Below are 18,341 nucleotides of genomic sequence, written 5' to 3'. Positions count from 1 at the left end.
AAGGCTCCAGGCTTCGGGAAGAGTGTCTGGAAACCTGCCCTGTGGGAAGGGACATGGGAGTGTTGGCTGAGAGTGGCTGAGCGTGAGCCAGCTGTGCCCACGTGGCTGAGATGGCCAATGGCACCTGGCCTGGATCAGCAATGCTGTGGCCAGCAGGACCAGGGCAGGGATTGCCTCCTGTACTGGGCACTGGTGAGGCCACATCCCAAATCTTGTGTCCAGTTCTGGGCCCCTCACTACAAGAAATCTTGCCTGTCCGCCCTCCATTCTCTCCTTCTCTCTCTTTTTCTCCTTCTCCTTCTCCTCTCCTTCTCCTTCTCCTTCTCCTTCTCCTTCTCCTTCTCCTTCTCCTTCTCCTTCTCCTTCTCCTTCTCCTTCTCCTCCTTCTCCATCATTCAGATTTAGGAATATACTTTATTATTAGACTTCACACTTAAGAAGGGAAATGAGATGAATGAGAAAACTTCAATGGAACATGATATTGGCATACATTAAAAGAAATTTTCATTGACAGTGCTTGTCAGTATAATCTCAAAGATGTTTTCCAACTTTGGAAATTCTGTTTTACAATTAATTTGGAACAGTTTAATTTGAACAAATCCTTGCAGAAATACAGTTCTGAGAAGTTTGCTTTAAATAGGAGAATGGGCTTCAGATGTAATGGATCTATAAATGCAGTTTTGTTACCCAAAAAGTGAATAATTACTTTTTTTTTCTTTTTTATGAGAAAGGAAAACAAAGAAATGTTGAGCTAAATAAGTTGTGTTGTTTGCTGCAATGCTTTTTGATCAATCAGAATATAAGGTTAAATTGTAATAGTAAGTGTAGAAGTGTTGGTAACATGATAATAAATATTGATTTGTTTGACATAACAGAGTGATCTGTGTTGCCAATAATAAATTGATACCCTAATGTTTTAATCAATAACATTAAGAAATGCTTTCAAACCAGCATGTAATACAGATAAAATAAGGCTTAAAAGGTTGCTCCTTGGCACTGTCCCTAAGGTGATGTTTCTGGAAGCAGCAGAGAAACATTCTGCTCTGCCAGACAGTGCTAAAGATAAACAAGATGGAAAAGAAAGCAGACTGAAGCTCTGGTGGAAGAAAACACAATTTAGTTTTGGTAATGAAATGAAATAATCGCTTCTTTTTCTGACTCCTGCTTTTCCAGGGCTGGAGGTGTTTGTGAGGTCATCAGTGAGATTTGCCAGAAGTGATCCTACCACAGGTCCCAGGCACTATCCAGTCTGCTGATCCCAGGAGGAGCAAGACTTGAGCCTGGAATTTACCTTCCCCAGCAGCAGCTTCTGGCCCTCTCTAGGATTTCCAACATTTTCAATCCTCTTTGCCCCCCATAGCCTGAGCCACACACACCTCATCATTCACGCTTTGTTTTCCAGCTACTTAATTCTGCAATAACAGAAAGGCCAAGCTAGAACAGGAACAGCCCCTTCTGCACATTTCCATTTGTGTACAGCTGAAAGCAACAATATACTGAACAAACCCAGGTGGAGATCCCAGAATTTTACACCTGCTTAAATGCATCACTCTATAAATGCCTTGGGCTTTACTTACTGATCTCTTTAACAAAGCTCTTTTCAACATGCTGTCAACTGAGAGAAATCTGGCAAGAGCTTGTGAAAATTACTACTCTCAGGAATACTTCTAAGGCATGAGTGATCCTGTGAGTTTGGAGTCAGACAGTAAGAGGCAAATCTCAGCTTGTTTTAATCAGGAAAGATATCATGTTTACTGTTATGCATCCTCAGCTGCCTTTGTTTTTTATTTCTAATTTGTATTTCTCACTTAGATGAGAACAGAGCACAATCATTCAAGTGCAATAATTTTCCCACAACAGAGTAATATTTTTGTAACAAGTAACAACAAACAAGAATCTCTTGGACATTAGCAGATGGGGCCGAAATACCTCACTGAGTTAATTAAAAGAGTGGATTCCCAATGGGCTGATGGTTGTAGTTAATTACATAGGTGCTTGCCAATGGCCAATAGGTAGCAGAACTTCTTGGCTTTGGACAATAGAACAGACGATTGCACAGCTACAGAGAGCATACGTTTTTCACTCCCCATGATCTGATTATATTGGACAAGATTTCATATGAGAAGCTTTTTGTTTGCATGTTCTCCTATAACTCTGTAATTCATCCAGTCTCTTATGAGAGAGCCTGCCTCTCATTCAGCCAGCTTCATTTGAAGACCATCCCTCTTCAGAAAAAATTATCTTCAAAGTCCAAAATCCCCTATCACTGTCATTAGAGAAAACATCTTCTCTTACCTTTGTATTTTCATTTCAATTTGCTCTTTCAACCAATACTAACCATTAGTCCACTCACACTGGATCTGCCAAAGGTTTCTACCTCTGCTTTTCCCGTCTCCACTTAATTTTTCTGCCTTTTTCTTTCTCTCCTCTGAGATACTTCTTCCCTCTTATCTGCACAGGTGACATGTGCATATTCTGTGCACCTCTGAACCTAGCAGCTAAATTCTTGAGTCCAGCAGGCTCCTACAACTGACTTTAAATGTCTAGTACTTGTCAGCAGTCCCTGGGGAGCATTGGGATCCTGTAAGGATCTCATGTTCATGACAGAGCTGCCATAGAATGTGCTAAGCCTGGTGTGAGCCTCAGTCCCTTCCCTCCTACAGCTGCCCTACCCAAGCAGTGTCAAATTCTCCAGGGCTTGCTCATGGACCCCTCCCTGAAGTGAGGAGCCTGCCCAGGAGGGTCTGACCCATTTTGTGCAGTTGCCTCTAGGTTAGAGCTTGCAAACAAAAAGCATGAAAGTCACTCAATTTCCTCTTCAAGGATTCAAAGAGAAATGATAACGGCTATTCAGGTAGGTAACTGCCAAGATCCATCTGTATAGTTCAAATCAGAACAAATCATTTTAATTTCTCTGCAATTGTACAGAAACCTGGTGATTAGATAAGTAGTGAGTGGCCATGGTATTTACATATCTGTTTACTAGATTTATTCCCTAGGAAGTGTAAGATCTTGCAGTTGTATCCATTGAATTGAAACCTGCATACACAAATCACTCCTCTCAATTCTTTCATAGAGCTTTCAATTCTAATTTTGTTCCTGAGGCTGCTGGTAACCCAATTTGATATCATCTGGTAATTTAAATTGATGTATCCCCTTTTCTGTTATCTGAATTATCAAAATGCTGAATATTACTGGTCTGTGGCCAGAGCCCCATGAGATATAAATCCATAGTTTTTGACAGTGAACCATTTATTTGCCAGCATTCACTCCAAGCATAGAACTGCAATCTGCTTTAATTGTGATGGTCCATTTAGACCACATTTCCCCATCTCCCCCTGGTGACACCACCATGGCCACTCACTACTCACTAGCTAAAAAATGCTAATAAATTTTAAATCACTAAAAACAGTCACAGAGAAGGAGTTAATAAAAAAAATTACCTTGTGCCTTGCAGGGGCAGGAGAAGAAAAAGAGCCTGGACACTGGTGGAAATAGAGGACAAGGAGAATAAAGGTGACAGCTGAGATAAAGCGGCAAGTAGTGTCTGTATCAAGTGAAGAGTTTGTCTGAATTAAATTTACTAGCTTTGGCTTGTCATTTTAAGCTATGATGTTGCTGTTCTGGTTTTTTGTTTGGGTGTTTTGGGTTTTTTTTTTTTTTGGTTAGTTGAAGTTGTTTTCCCTACTTGAAAAACCCAAGAAAATCAGAGACCCAGGCATTTCCCTTCCAAGGACACAGTGCTATATAGACACCCAATAATATGAACAGTCCTGTGTTCCAGTCTTACAAGATGCAATAATCTGTGGATCTCACTCCCTTTTACAGGCAGGCTGGTCATGGCCACAGGTGCCTGAGCATGGATTTGCTGAGGGCAATGTAAATCACACCAGAGTTTCTCAGCTGCAGGAGTTGCTGCCTGCCTTGGTGCCACAAGAACGCTCCCTACAGCAATGTCCCTTCCACTCTGCTCTGTGCAACACATCTGCTTCACTGGCTTCTTATAGTGCTTTTCATTCTCTCTTTCCTTTTGAATTTCATGACTGTGAGATATGATTTTAACCATAGCTTAGTGCCCTTTACACCTAGAGCCATTCAATACATTAGCCTGTTAAGATCTGCTGTTAAATAAGACTCAGCACTGCATTTACAGACTACAGTTAGGCTAAATTCAATTTCCTCCCCTTCCCAAGAGGGCAATGAACATTTTTGTTACAGAGGCTGGAGTTAACAGTGGAATTCTCCCTCAAGAAACTAGGAGTTTCTCTCTTCTGCATAAATGAATAAAAATCAGGACTTTCCCATAGAGCTTCTCTCAGGATTTCTAGCTAGTGACTCATAGATTTCTGTACCATTTCCTGGCTTTCAAATTTGTCTTTCAGTCCATCCATCCATCCATCCATCCATCCATCCATCCATCCATCCATCCATCCATCCATCCATCCCAAAAAAGTAATTTCCTAAATCTTTACTTCCCATGAATAATCCAAGGCTCTTCCTGGGCCACATTTAGTGAATACTGCTTGGGTTACCACATGGTCCTGAAGCTACCTATTAAATTTGAACTCTTCACATAAAACACACTATTTTCTGTAGATGAAGATGAATTTTGGAGAAGAGTAAATTGAGGGGGGCAATTGGTGATAGAGCCATTAAGCACAAAAGCAGTGATAATTTGGGCCAGTCAGTTTGAAGATGGCTGTAAATGACCAGAAGTTCACTTCAGTTTAGCCAGCTCTGCTGAGGGCCAAGCAGAATTCCAGCAGATCCCTGCCCTATCTGCCAGCCCCAGCACCTTTTCTCTGGAGTCCCCATATGTCCCAGCAGGCCAGGTCTGGAGCTGGGCTCCTGGAACAAAGGTTCCCAGCCTTTTGCCAATATCATGGATCTCCAATCAGGGACCATTTCTTCAGTCTTAGCTTCCTTCGCTGACTTCAAGAACAAGATTCTGTTTGGAGGAAATTTTGGATATTTTTTTTTTTTAATTCAAATGAAATATGAGCAGTAACTAAGTGAAAATTAACTTCCTGGTGATGATGAAATGTTCACCTGTGGATGAATAAGCAGAAATTATCTGTGGCAAAAAATGCAAATGAGATGCAGCCATTGTGGGCTGGGATGTGTTCATCTCACTTGAACTGTTGATGGTTATTTGGGGACAGGAATAAATCAAATTTTCTGTAACTTGCAGGCACAGTGGTGCTGAGGAGCTAAGCAGGGAAAGGAAAGCTGTGGTGTGTTTCTGGTGGGGCTGTGTCACCAAGGCCTGAAGAGCTCTGCTGTGTTGGCACAACCCTCTCCAAGCTCTGCCTGCAAAAACCCCTTCTTCCCATCCAAGAGGCTTCTCCAGCTCTCAGTGAGAAGGATGGGCCCACACTAGAGCAGGTGACTAGAAATGCAGAAGCTGATTCATTCCTAATTGCTTGAGCTCTTCTGAAAGACAGAGAAAATAAAACAGGCCAAGTTACCAAAAAAAACTAGAGCTTCCCAATACAGGGTTCTGAATAGTACTGTGATAGGAAGATACCCTTGTAGAACTATTTCCTGCTAAACCTTTTAGAAAAAAAGAAATTTCCCCAAGGGAGGGAAACCTTAATGTTAAAAAAGTGTCATTAAGCAATTTCTGCATATTTTCTGCGGAATTTAGGTAGTGACAAGTCCAGTGGAATAGGTTAGGAAAACAGAATTCATTTTCTGCTGCAAATAAAGTTGTTATTCAACTTCTCTTGCCAGAAACTCTCATCCAAGAAGATAACAGGCCTGCTTGTTACAGAATGTATTTACAGCTTAACTACAATAATGAAATTCCCATAGCAGGACTTCAGTGGAAGCGCAGCTCTGCTTCAAACTCTGTGTGACACCAGACTTGGGCAGCAGATCTGAGGCACTGTTCCCTTTGTACACACCTCCCTGATTGTGTGCCAGGGCACACAAATTGGTGTACAGACACAAATTGGTCTACATGCTCTCCACTCTGTTGCTATTTTCTGCTTTGGGAGACAAAATACTTAATGAAAAATAACTTGGTTTTATGACAACACACACCTAAAAGAATAAAAAGGAATATATATTCTATTTAATTTTTTGTTGTCTGCCCCTAACTTATCTACTGTGCACTCGTCTACTCCCTCCTTCTAAAACCAGACTTAATTATGCTCCTGTTAGTGGCTATGAAGCTAAATTCTAAATGACTTTCATCACAGTCTGGGTCTTATCATCTCAGGGAGGGAAGAAGTGACTCATCTTTTTTCATTAGGATGAATAAACTCATCTCCAGAAGATAAAAGTTGGTCCAGACTACATCCCATCCCTTGAACCAAATATAATGCATTTTCAAGTAGAGAAAATTTGCAAAAAATTGAAATTTTTCTCCCTGAGTAACCTGATTGATTTCAGCAGGACTGAGTCAGATGGAGTCAGGGAGCTGTGACTTGATACAGAAATGTATTTTTGCTGAGAGAAAGGACACAGGGACAATTTTAGTTTTGTGTGTTGGGCAATCACATTGAGCAGGCACAAAGGGCATGAATCCCCCAGAGTACCAGCTGTCTGCATATAGATCTTATTATTCCCTTTCCTTTCTAATTCTGCACAGGCTGAGATGAATAATTGCACTTTTATCACAGTGCATCATATCCCTGTCCTTTCCTTGCCTTCTATTTTGCCTCACTGTTCCTTGCCTCTGTCTTTTCCCACCACAATTCAATATTATGGTTAATCTAAAATTGTTGTTCAAAAAGTTTTAAGAGTGACTATATTGTTAGGATAATATCTGGGGGTTCTGTTTGCTCTGTTCCAAAAGTTCCTCTGAAAACTTAAATTAACAGCAGAAGTCTTGTGTTTTGCTAGCAGTCAGACATCAAAGTACTTTTGCCAAAAATTGTGGTGCATTTTCCCTGTTTTGTTCATTTTCATTAGTGTTTAATAAAGTCTTCTGGCCTGTGTGCAGCTGCTGTTTGCATTATGTGTTTCCAGTACCTTAAATAATTTTATTTTTCCCTAAAGCAATCCCAAAATCCAAAGTGATGGAGGCTTGGTGGGTGATGCTGCTCCTGAAATCAGTAGATGTTCCTTCATGTACTGTCCTGTACTGCCATGAGGTGACCTGCCAAGCCTTGGCCTGCTGACCAGTGTGCAGACACTCCTGTCTTTGTTTTCTCCTGGCAGCTTCTATTTTGTGACTAAAAAGGATTTCAGCCCCTGCTTTGTGCTGCTGCTCTTCCTGCTGGCTTTGCTTTCATTCCTGCACCCAGCAGCTCTGGCCCTCTGGAGCTCAGATCCAAGAGAAATGCTGTATTTCCCCCAAACCTGCAACTTTCCATGTGAAGGTCAAGGAGAAAAGGGAGTGAGAGGAGGAGGAGGTGAGAACAGGATGGGTTTTTGCTGTGAGACAGTGAAAATGTTGTTGTCTGAACCCTTTAGAACCTGGGTAAAGCACAGGTAGGTGTTCTGAGAAGAGAGATGGGGGAACATGGAGAAATCCCCCTGAGGTTTCTGGGTGCTTCTGGATGGTTGTAGAGCTTGTTCAGATGAAGATAATAATGATTTATGCACTAATTAATGTTTATTTTAAAAGCTAGTGGGTTCAGTTTTCAATAGAAACTCTCAGTATCTATTTACAATAATACAACTCTGAGTCTTGTTTAGAAAAGTAACATTGAGTTTAATCATTTCACTCCAGGATATTTTCCCTCTTTCTTCTATTCATAATTGAGAAATCCTGAGCATGTCACATTTCTCTGCAAGTCAACAGACCCTGTTATTTGCAGTTACTGAAAATAATATTTTGGCTACAATAAAGATGGCAGCAATCTGCTTCTGCTTGTTAATGAAATGAAGTGATTCACATCTAGAAAATGAGAATTCACAGTTCTGAAGAAAGAATTGTCATCCCACAGCAGTAAACAAAATGAAATTTAGTTTCAATTGTTTACAAGTGGAAGCTTAGGAGCTTAATTGGAATATTTTAGTGGGGTTTGGGTTGGATTTTTTTGGGGTGATTTTTTCCTATTAGCACTTCTTGTCTTTTGTTTGTACATCATCTCCCTGATTAATATCTTTTAATGGGCTGAATTCTGTCTTCCTTCACATAAGAAGGTACTTATCAAATGATATTTACATTAATCACATCTGGATTTATTATTTTCGTCACTTCTCATTGTCTCAAATGCCTAGAGGTAAGGATAAAAATAAATGGTTTGACATCATTTCTAACAAGACAGAGACAGGCCACAGCTGTCAAGGGAAGTGACAGCCACAGACAAGACACACATTGCTTTGTTCTCCCTTCAAAGCCTTTGGTTCATCCCCAGAAATCACTCTTGACTGCATCCCAGACAACTCTCTCACCTGGGGTTTTTTGACAAGCAGGACTCTCAACAGGCTGAGATTTTTCCTTTTTGTATGACAACCATGTCATGTGTGTACAAAAGCACTGGACCAGCTCCCGTTTGCTCCTGTCTGGGCCTCCTGTGTGCTCCTGGGTGTCATCACTCAGAACAGAAATCATCTCTCTGTGATGTAGCTGTCACACCTGGCTTCCCTTCAGACCATATGGAGAGAGGAGGGGAGCCCCAGATGTGTCTGTCCTGGGGGAATTACCCACCAAGCACCTGTAGGTTGCTCACGTTGTTGCAAAGATTGTCCACTTAGTTATCCATTATTATGCCAGATATCATTTATTAGGCCAGGAAAACACATAACAAAAGATAGCTGTAAAAATTTGCAGAGAATTATTACCCTGAAATTAATTCTGAATGAGATTTTCTCATTTTACTTAACTGTTTTAAGAGTTTTATTTTGAAATAAAAGCTCATTTATTACCAGCAGAATGAGCAAAAGTTTTGTAACATTTAGAGGACCACAGTTTTACACCTTCAAACCATGTAATGACACAGATACAGATGTAACTGGCAGCTCTGCAGTGGAAAGTGCTAGTAAAATGTTAGTGTTTAGCTGCCAAATAATAACTCCCATTATGAAGTTAATTGGATTAAATGTCCTTTTGTTTGGCAGATTGGTGATTTTTGATTTGTGATTAAGTGGGTCAGATTATTACTTTTATATAGCTAACATCAAAATTGTTTTTAAATGCTTTCATCCAAAAAGTAAAGGAACATGCCCTTTCCTTAGTTGTTTAAACTCTAAATATAAGTGTGATCTTTCCTGAGCTGGAGGTGATGGAAGAGGGAAGGAAAACTGTTGCAACAATAGGACAGAGTGGTTTTTTATGGAGGTGCAGTTCCAAATGGAGTCAGAGCTCTGTGCAGGGGAGTTGGGAAGTTTGTCCCCGTAAGGTGAAGCAGCAGCTCCTGAAGGAAATGGCCCAAGAGACAACTCAGGTATTGCTGGAACATCCCCATTCCAACTGTGACAAGCAAAACAACCAATTGCTCTCTCACTGCCTCTTCAGATGTTTGAAAATCTCCTGAATCCTCTCTGCCATGACTATCACTAGCCTCATTTATAAATCAAGATGGGGACAGCAGCAGAGCTTTGGATCAAATGCACTTGGTGGATGGGTTGGAGCAGAAAGTCTGCATGTGGTGTCTGCATGACTCAAATCCAGGTTGCTCTGCTGTGACCACACTGAGGAGTCCTGACTCCAGTGCTGCTCAGGCAGCTCCTCCTTGTTACAAATGCCATATGAAATATTGCTGCAGTCACTTCTCATAGATAATGGAGGTTATACTCATTTAAGATTTTAAACACTGGCTATGCTTTCATGGCAGATGAGGCAAAATGTGCCTGACAGTAGATTTTCTCCTTAATCGAGTGGAAAAGACTGTGCTGAAAGCCCAATGCTGAAATAAGTCTGAATTTTTCAAGACAGAGTAGGCACTCAAGCACTGGAACAGTTTTCCTGGAATCATGATGTATTCTAGCACTTGACCATGAGGATGGGACCCATCTGATCAAATCCTGGCAGTGCCAATTGTAAAGAGAGCCAGTCCCCTTCTTTTCTCTGGACAGGTAATGTGGAGAGGGAGACATGCAGGGGATCCAGTCTGTGTCAGTAAAAGTGGACAGTGGAAATAGGGATAGAAATTGTAAAAGAAAAATGTCCATTTCCCCCCACTAACTATAAAGAAATGAAAGTCATATAAAAAAATTAATTACACCTGTCACAGACATCTTTTATAAAAAATCCTTTCTTTTAGATTTTTCCTCTTGAGAAGCTGAGAGGCTTCAATAACAAACTGTAAACAATGGTTATCTGCTGCTGTGGAATGCAACAGATGGATCTGTGATTGGCCCATGTTGGTTGTTTCTAATTAATGGCCAATCACATTCAGCTGGCTCAGACAGAGAGTCTGAGCCACAAGCCTTTGTTATCATTCTTTCTTTCTCTATTCTTAGCTAGCCTTCTGATGAAATCCTTTCTTCTATTCTTTTAGTATAGCTTTAATATAATATATATCATAAAATAAATCAAGCCTTCTGAAACATGGAGTCAGATACTCGGCTCTTCCCTCATCCTAAGACCCCTGTGAACACCATCACATACACCCTAAATTTCTTCTCACCAAGCTTTATACATGGGGTTAGTGTGCTGAGGACAGTGCAAAGCTCTGATGCTGATGCCAGGCAGCAGCTCAGAATGGTTGATGGTTCTCCAGTGGGAAAACCATCTGCAAGGGAAAAATCTGTACCAGGAAAACCACGAGAGCTGTAGGAGCAGGGAAATCTTAACAATGCAACTAGAAAAGTGGACAAGTTACCACCACTATGGTCAGAAACTGAGACTTCAAACAGCAATCACAGTGGAAATTGTGAGTTTAACTCAATTCTCCTCCTTAATGAGATTTTTCTAGAGAACTGGATTGTCAAGGTCCATGGAATAGAGGAAGATATTAATAAGGGGAAGGATAACAAAAAGGGTGTTGATTTAGTGCACTGACTGGAAATTGAAATTATTACCTAAACCAAAACTGATAGAAAAGCAAATTACTTTGGAAGCACTTCAACCAAAAAAAAAAAAAACAAAAAAAAAACACCCAAAAAAAGAGCCAAAATCATGTTAAGATGTCTTATTTGGCAAAGAGAAATGGAAGTAATAAATAAATATCTAAATTCAAAGGTAGTTTTTATCATAAAGCCCTAGAATGGAATAATGCACAAACATCTTGCTCAGTATACTACATAAATATGTAATATTATTTTCTATGGCAGAGGAGCTGTGGCTGGTCTTGCCTTTGCCTGATTTCCCTGCCTTCAGAATAATGTTTACTGAACTGAGGGAAAAAACCTGGGGCAGTTCTGAAGATATTTCCTGCACCAAACCTGCAGATCCTCAGTTTTGCCCCTCGTAGAATATTGTGAGTTTGAAGAGCAACCCAAAGATCACCAAATCCAGCTCCTGGTCCTGCACATGATAAGTCCAAGAATCACACCAGCCTCTCTTGAACACTACTGGGTATTTTGTTAAAAACATTTACATAAGAATTAAGGGTAGCAAATTTAATTAGGAAGCTTCTGAAGAGCGCAACCATTCCTGTAACTATTCACTTTTCTTGTTAAAATCTTCTAGTTTGAATCCAGGAATACAAGTAGGAACTTGTTTTATCTTAAGTTAGATATTTCCAAGGCTTTGTTTTAAATTCTATTTGAGCATCCTGACTGTTACAGGTTATTTCTCCTCACAGCACAGAAAGAACCTCCCAGGGATTTTTATCGTAATTTGGCAGCTGAGCTCTGCAACATAACTAGATCTCTCAAATGACCAAATAATTTTTTTCTTGCTAATGATTCTTAATTTTCTTTTCAGAGGAAACAAAATTCATAGTGAAAATCATTCTTTATTAAATGACATTTGTAATAAGCTGGAACACAGAAAATGAGATTGAACCAAAACTTTACTTTTTTTTCTTGTTGCAAAGTGCTTGCTAACATTTGGCCTTCTGCAAATACTGAGGATATGTATATGGTCTCTGCTATTCCTCATCTATTACAATTCTGCCCAAGGTTGAGGCAAAGGAATAACTATTAATCATTTCTCCCTTCTATTCTTTTTTGCTAAAGGGATTATAGAGTGTCCTCCAAAAGGAAAGGGAATTTCTGGACTGTTAAAGTCAAAAATAATTAAAAAGACATGGTGAGAGGGAAAACTATGCTCTCAAAGAAAACCTTGAGAAGTATCATAATCCCTGAAGTCCTAAAGTTGTAATGTGGAAAGCACCACTTGGGAATTTATGTGGAATTGTGGAGTGTTTCTGGTGTAGCTGTTACAGTCAGGGCAGAAGAGGAAAGGTGTCAGAGTCAGACTCTGGCTCTGCCTTCTGCTTCCCTGCACATGAGCCTGGCAGAGCAGGAGCCCATCCTCTGCAGGGTATTCCCTCCTATCCCAGCACCCACCCCTGGATTAGGAATGCTGGAAGCCACATCCTTGCCTGCTCCCTTTGCTGCCTGTTTATGGACATGTTGTCCCAATTTGGCCATACCCTTTTGGGGCCTGACTCCTCCCCAGGACACATTCCAGAAACTCAGTTTCCATTACTTACAAATCCTCTTTTAGGATTGTAGGTTTTGGTGAACAACGGTTGTAGCAGCCCCCCCATTCATCACCTCAGTGTTTTGGGGAACCCACAGCACATCCTCACTTTGTGTGGGCTGTCACCATGAACACACCAGCTCTCCAAGGATGCTGTGTGCACCCTGTTGAGCCCTGTCTGAATGCACAGCATTGCTGGAGGTGTTCCTGGTCACTGGTAGCTTTGTGAAGCTGTGGGGCTCAGGTGCCCCTGCTCTGCTCTCATCCATACAGATCTTTGGGCTTCTGCACTGTCATCTTTTCTGGGGCAGCTCTATCCTCTCCTAAGCAGCACTTTGAGCTAAGATCCTAAATTTCAACAGGGCTGATTTTAAGCCAGCACTGAGGTGGCACTCAATGCCTGCACAGGCCAGTGAGCTGTTGCAGCAGTGCTCAGTGGCAACAAAAGCTGCATCAGGAAAAAAACACATTGTTTTGGCTGAGCAGCAGAGCTCCCTTGGTTTTGCTGCTGTTCCAGCAGTGGTACCCCCATGGTGTTCACAGGAGTCTCAGGATGAGGGAAGAGATGAGAATCTTGACTCTATGTTTCAGAAGGTTGATTTATTATTTTATGATATATATTATATTAAAACTATACTAAAAGAATAGAAGAAAGGATTTCATCGGAAGGCTTGCAAGGAAAAGAGTGGAATGATAACATAAGCTTGTGACTCTCAGACAGTCTGAGCCAGCTGACTGTGATTGTCCATTTATTAGAAACAACCAACATGGAGCAATCAAAGATGCCCCTGTTGCATTCCACAGAAGCAGATAATCATTGATTTTCTTTTCCTCTGAGGCTTCTCAGTTTCTCAGGAGAAAAAACCCTAACAAAAGGATTTTTCATAAAATGTGTCTGTGACACCCAGGGTGCTCCCTCAGCAGTCCCCTGCTCCCCACAGGATGCCACACCAGGCATGAGGAAAGAGTTCATGGATGGAGGGACCATGTCATGCCAGTGAGTCAGTGGGTGGATGCTCACTGACATCCCAGCCTCATCCTGTGATGGGGTCAGGCTGTGTGCTGTCAAGGAGGATACAAACCCGATTGTCCTTTTACCTGGCTATGGGTTTTCCAGAATCATGTGTCCTTGAGACCCCCACTCTTCTAATCTTCACTCCTGTTGAGAGGTCTAGGGGGTACTGGAGAGGGAGCAGGAGAGAGGAGGATGGCTGGGCCAACAAACTCTGCAGTTGCAAAATTTAATTACCTTTGGAAATCAAGGTTTTGAGAGGAAAGAGTGAGCAATCCAGGCTGGTGAAGTATTACTCACTGATGCCAGAATACTGCAGTGAGAATCATCTCCCATCTGTCACTCCCTAGAACATGCCTGTGCACCTTCCAGCAGGTCAGAGCCATCTCCTCACAGCAATTATCACAAGCTTTGTCAGAAGTGTCAACCAACAACAGCACAGCACATAGCATGTGCTTTTCAGGGATTGCTCCCTCCAATGAAACATCCTGGAAACCTTGTAAATACTGCACAGAAAATTGTAGCCTACTGTGTCCAAAATTACATTAATGTCCCGTGCACGCCTTTCCCTTGGGGCTGTCATCCTGCATTGGGCACAGGGCACTCCCTCATGGATCAACACAGCTTTCATCTTTGGCCATGCTCAAGCAGGGAGGCTTCAGAGGTGAGTACAGAGTGCCAAGGTTCTTGGGCAGAGCAGCTTTTCTGCAGCAGTGAAACACCTAGAGCTGAATGCTCACATGTAGGCATTTGCCAGGAGCAATTTGTGGGATCTAACAGATTTTTCAGGACAGGAGGAATGCAAGCTTTGAGCATATTGGGAACTTGTGGAAGCAGCCAGCAATCTCTTTACTAAATAGACATTATTAATGCTTCTTCTCTGAAGTACCTCTGAACACACAGATAGGGAAAAAACAAAAGCTTCTGAGTAGTCAATTAAAAAAAAAAACTGCTCCACATATATAGGTTTAGAAGAGCTGTCTGAAGTTTTGTGAGGAGGACATTTGACTATAGAACAAGGCTAGGACTCTGTATTGATGACTTGTTTAACTTTGTGTTAAGACATGAAATATACATTACATCTGTACTGGCATGTGAAAGGGGCAACTTAGGAATCTACTTCTGAATCCAAGAAAGAGTCAAGGAATTACAGCTGCTGAAGAGCTTGGTCTCACTGAAGAGACCAAGAGCACAGAATGGTGCAGTTCCCTAGTAACCAAACATCTAGGCTAGAAATAGAGAGATTTTCCAATATATAGACTGTTGCAGGCTCCATTACATGGTGCATCTCAGAACCTGTTTGATCCTCTGAGCTCTGCAGCTGGAGTGACAAGGAAGATTCTCTCTCCTTGCAGATTCAAACTCCCTCCCTTCACTCTCCCCCTTCATTGCACCTCACTGAAACTGCTTACACTCAGCATCACTTCAGATCCACAGAGATCCACAATTTATTTTGAATTGCTGGGTTGCTTTGTGAGATACAGTGTTGCACTCCAACATTGCATTTGTCAGCTGTGTTTGCCTGGATCAAAGACCAGGAGCGCCTCAGTGACAAAGCTAAGCTCTGCTGTGTCAGATGTTAGTTATGTACAGACAGTGTTAGTAAAAACCCTGACTCTAACAAACATAAAATCTGAGAATAGCTGTGCTGATCAGAGGTTGAGCTATCCCCAAATAGCTCTGACAGTGACTACTGTGCATGTGTACCAAAGACTGTCAGGGCAGATCAAGCACACAGCAATAGCTCCTTATGTGCCATCCACCCTCCAGCAGCTGGTGGTTCAGACACTCCTAAACCTTCATCAGTATCTTTGTATTTAGCAGCCCTTAATGGGTTTTTGTTTCCAACACATTTAAACTTTCAGCATCCACAGCATCATAAGTCACTGAGTGTGGCAGTATAATTATGCAATGTGGGAAGAAAAAAATTATTTTATTTTGAATCTGCATCCTGCTAAGTTCATTTGATGCCTTTCTCTTTATACCAGGGAAGAGTGTACAGTCATTACCCAATGTAAGTCCCAAACTTAGTGTTACTCACAGCTTCATAAGAAACTGCTGCATCCACTTCAGGCACCTCCTTTGGAAATGGAGGATGACTAATTTATTTGATTGCTCTTCCTTTTAAAGCTGGTCTGTAATTTCAACCATCTTTATTGTCCTTCTCTAGTCTTTGCTAAATGTTCTATCTGAATTGAGCAGTTCAGCTTCATATGAGTTGTAGGGATTGATTTTTGAAGATATGTTAATTCATATCATTTAGCTGCTCAACTGAAAATGCTCTTTTTGAGCACCACTATAAAAAGTCAGATAATATATTTACTCTTTCAAGATACAGAATTAAACTTCTAGCAGTCTAATTAAATGCAACATCAGTTAATTTAACCATTCTTCCTTTCATAATGTAAGAAAAATATCTATGAGTTACTTTTTCACATAAATTTCTGACAGAAATGTAGTATTTAATTCACAGAACAGAACTATTTTATTAGGACATTAATATAGCAGTAAATATTCAGCTTAAAAATTTCAAATAATTAATGCCTTTGCTGCTATACTGATACCTGAGATAGTAGAGATTGGTATTTGGCTCATGAGAAAATTTTCTTGTAATGCTATTTTGAAGTTATCAGAACACAAAAAGTGTAACTCCAATATTGAAGAGTTATAGTCTGTTTTATCAGAAAACAGGCAATCAAAAGCTTGTAAAAGCTCCTCAATGATGGGCCCTTCAGGGCTCTAATTACTACAGGTACTCAGCCCTCAAGTCCACTTGAAGTGAGATTGTTCCTTTCAGGTGAGCTGAAGGCAATGCTGTACCACAAGAGTGTGATCAGCACTTCACCACAGCTTGTGCTGGTAAGAAAATTACAGCACTTCTTAAAAACAGCCCTGAGGTTCACACCATTATTTTAGCACATTGTGCAGCTGTGTCTTCAGTCAATTTAATCAGCAAATTGTATGTCTTTTGGCTTGATCATGACCCAAACTCTTTTAATTAATTAGCTCAATTCTGTTCTTCGAACCATTAGAAATGTGGCACATCTTGACTGAAATAATTGTTATTACCTGATGGGTCCCATTAGAAAAACTCCTGATTTCATGTAGGACAGGCAAGCCAAGGATCTCTTATTTTTTGCACACACTGGGAAGCCGAGTGCTGAGCTGCAGGTGTGCCCAATCAGGGAACAGTGATTCTGTTACCCCCTTAGACTGGATTATATATATATATATATATATAAATAAATATAAATAAATAAATAAATAAATATATATATATATATATATATATATATATATATATATATATATATATATATATGGTACTGACTGCTCGTGCTCACTGCCTTTCACCTTCCTTGCATTTCTCACCCTACCAAAACAGCAGTGCAGTGGAAGGGGAACAGAAACTTTAGACACACTAAATTTTCTGCACATAGACCAGCTCAGCATTCCTCTACACTGGTTAAAAAAGGGTTGAAAACACAACCACAAATTATAACAAAGTGGAAAATGAGGGGAATGATTCATTTAACACCCAGCAATGAAAGCAGTGACTCAGCTGAGAGGGAACAATGAGAGTTTTGTCTGCACTTCTCCAGCACTGGAACGAGCTGATATTTGCTCTCTGAACTATGGCAGTACTACCATTTTCCAGCCTCATATTCAATTGATGGTTTTGGCTTAATTCTCAGCTGGGGAGCTCTATTTTTTTTTTTTTTTCCTTTCCCCTCCTTTCAGTAGCTTCCAGGTAGCTAATAAAGGAGAGCCACCCACGCCAGGCTGTTTGCTGCCACCTGCTCCCAGTGCCAGTGGGGTGGCAGGAGCAGGGGACAGGTGAGTCAGTGTAAATTAGACCTCTCTGGCCCAGCAGCTTTCCTGAGGGCTGCAGTTACCAGTGACACTCTCAAATAAAAGCCCAGAGAGGGGCCGCAGATATCAGATAGGCAATCCTTTAACCCTGCTTTTCTGCTTTTCCAAGAGCATCCCCATGCTGGGGTGGTTCCTCAGGGTAGCAGAGCTGCTGTAATAGAGCTCCCCCATTACCAAGGAGTCCTGTTCTGGGCTGTCAATGCACTCCCTTCCTCATCTGACACCTCCACAATGTTTCCTGATTTCTGCCTTTTCCTTCTTTCAACCTTGCAGTCATGTATTGAAGAAAGATAAGTGATACACTGTTCCTGCATGTTTCCATGTGCTGGACTAAATGGTCTGTGCTTAGCACATGTGGATGGGACACTGTGACATTGCAAAAACAATCACCTCTTCCCATTCACTGAGCATTAGGAAAAATAAGATTAAACCTATTTCCAAGGAGCCTGAGATACACCCAGAGAAGTTTCTGACTGCCCAAATTCTGGTTTGCACAGGGAAATGAGTTTCTCTACTTGGCCAGTTTGACCAGATGGGTGAGATTTGTTTTCTTGCTGAATTAACACATTCATTCATCCTGGGGTCAAATATTCAGAAAATCCAAAACAGAATTTTCTGCTATTGGCAGCTTGTGACTGAACTGGATTAAATCAAAAAGACTGAGACTGGTACAGGCTATTTTTTTGGCTCTGTGCAATGGTCCTTGTTTTTACCCACACTATGTAAAGAAAAAAGCCCCCTCCACAATTCTTTGGTGGCTTTTCCCATGCTGCAATTGCTGGTTTTATTCACCTTCTCTTCTGTGGCAGAAGATCTCCAAGAGACTTTTCTTACCAAGAAAAGAGTGGTGGTGGCATGGTGATTTGGACAGTTCAGTGGTTAGTACAGGTAAAATCCTTAATCTGACCCTCAAAGATTTATTAAAACTTTTCATTCATGCTAAATGCTTTGTTCAGATCCACAGAC

Source organism: Zonotrichia albicollis, chromosome 2, assembly GCF_047830755.1.
Source record: "Zonotrichia albicollis isolate bZonAlb1 chromosome 2, bZonAlb1.hap1, whole genome shotgun sequence".
Lineage (NCBI taxonomy): Eukaryota > Metazoa > Chordata > Aves > Passeriformes > Passerellidae > Zonotrichia > Zonotrichia albicollis.
The sequence above is the reverse complement of the archived record's forward strand: the minus strand, read 5'-3'. Positions refer to the sequence as shown.